Genomic DNA, 2,133 nt, shown 5'->3' on the forward strand with positions numbered 1-2,133 from the left:
GGATCAACCAGAGACAGGAGGGAAGCCCATTACAGACTTCACCTCCAGATGACCGTCGGGGGCGTCCCAAAAGGGTACAGCATCCCTTTGTCAAACACAAAAAAGTGGACAGAGTGAAACAAAAAGAAGTGAAAAACATGTAAATGATTAGTGAAGTGCCAATCAAGGCCCGGTTCACCGCTGGATCTATAAAAAATTTCCCCGCACTGGTGGACCAGGCATAGGGAGTGGGTTCTCAGAAAAGGTGTTGCTTGTGCCACGCAATGTGCCTCACTCAGTGGGTTTCCCACGCCCAGTGAGGTAAGGCACCTCGGGGTCCACTCAGCCCCCGAGGCACAACACAAGAGGCCTTCGAGCGCCTCCTGACCCTCCGGCCAAGATCCATGGCACTGAGGTGCCAAGTGGTCGTGTTGCCAGCGTCAGCAGTCTTCATCGGCTCCCTACAGTGGCCCAACGCTAAAACCACTGGCGGAACCGATTACTAGCTGCATCCCCCAGCAACATGCCCAAAGTGGTTCTCACATTCCTATCTCCACAGGTTTCGGTCTACTCCTGCTGTGGCCGGTCCCAGACCGCGCTCTCCAGCAGTTTCACTTACTTCCTGCTTCTGATAAGAACAGATACTACACTTGATCTTAGCCAAAAGGCCGAGAAGCGAGACAGATTTGCATATTCTTCCCATGTTCCTTTGCAGTGGAGCAACTATGGCTATAAGTCTCCACACACCTGCGAAGGTGGTCTCTCCCTAAGGATGGACGTTATCCCCACAATCTGGTCTTTCAGCCTCTCACTTAAACCAAATCAGTTCTCTCTAGGCTGCGCTGATGATGTCCAAAGTGACAGAAACGGTGCTGTCCGTAGCTGAGAAACTGATTTGGTTATAACCTTGCATCATGCAGCAAAGGCTTCTGGGAAGTCGGGCATGTTGTTCAGGGTTGCTTGCTATAGAGGGCAGCATAACAGAGGCACTGTCTCCCTGTTTACATCTTGGGAGACAGATTTGCATATTCTTCCCATGTTCCTTTGCAGTGGAGCAACTATGGCTATAAGTCTCCACACACCTGAGAAGGTGGTCTCTCCCTAAGAATAGACGTTATCCCCACACTATGATGGAAGGGAACATTGAATGTTATCAACCGTAGTGTGATCCCAGCCCAAGGCCTTATTCCCAAGTTCAAAATTTATTGACTTGTGATATCTATGTAAATCATGGGCAGCATAAGGTCGGGGCCCCCACGGGCCGGAAACACCGCGATTTGGCCGCAGAGTTTTACAGTACTTGCAAAGTGAATGGGATGCATGTGAACCCCATGCCCACTCTGCGGAAATAAACATTGCGGTTTTGAAAATTGCAGCATGTCAATTATATCTACGGAAACGTCGGCGGCTTTCCCATAGATATAATTGTAACAGAAAATCCACAGAGGAAAACTCTGTGAACTTGCTGTTCAAAGTGCTGCAGGAAGAATCGCAGTGCGTTCACGCCACGGTTGTTCCCACAGCGTTTTAGCGTGATGGTTCCGGCCCATGGAGCCTTAGCCTAATACCCTTTTATTTTTGGATCGAGTGATGTCCGTGGTTGATTTGTTTTCACATCCATAAAAAGTGAATCAACCTTTTTCTTCATACATTTTTTATACTTTTCTATGTGTCTGGGTCTGTGAAAAATAGACATGGATAGCATCTGTGTGCTGTCTGCGATTTTCATGGATCCATAGACTAGAATGGAGCTCTGAGGTTCACAAAATGGACTGAAATAGAACATGCTTTGTCTATGGACTTTTGAGCAAATAATGGGTCGTTTGTTTTTTTTAATTGTATTTTTACCACCTTTTGACAATTCCCTTTAAGCTCTTGAACAGTTTTTTTAACTTATATGAAATGCTCCGGAGAAGGCTTCCACAAGTTTTTTGGTCTTTGTCGTAGCCTTCTTTCCTCTAAATATAAAGGAAGTCCACTTATTAGGGCAACTTCATACAAAGGAATTTGGTGCTGAGTTTGAGGTTCTGAATTAAAATGAGCTCCAAATTCTTTCCTAATTCTGCCTGCCATTGTTTTCAATTGGAGCCATAGATTAATGCAGGACAAAAGCATTGTGCTCCTTCTCCTTGCAGATTCTGCAGCTTTTCCAAC

The 2,133-nt window shown here is 46.3% G+C and overlaps 1 pseudogene; it reads right to left on the reverse strand.

The window, feature by feature from the left end:
* Positions 1-534: 534 nt before the first annotated feature.
* Positions 535-659, reverse strand: LOC142214717 (U2 spliceosomal RNA; annotated as a pseudogene).
* Positions 660-2,133: the final 1,474 nt, after the last annotated feature.

The sequence above is a fragment of the Leptodactylus fuscus genome, chromosome 7 (assembly GCF_031893055.1).
Source record: "Leptodactylus fuscus isolate aLepFus1 chromosome 7, aLepFus1.hap2, whole genome shotgun sequence".
Lineage (NCBI taxonomy): Eukaryota > Metazoa > Chordata > Amphibia > Anura > Leptodactylidae > Leptodactylus > Leptodactylus fuscus.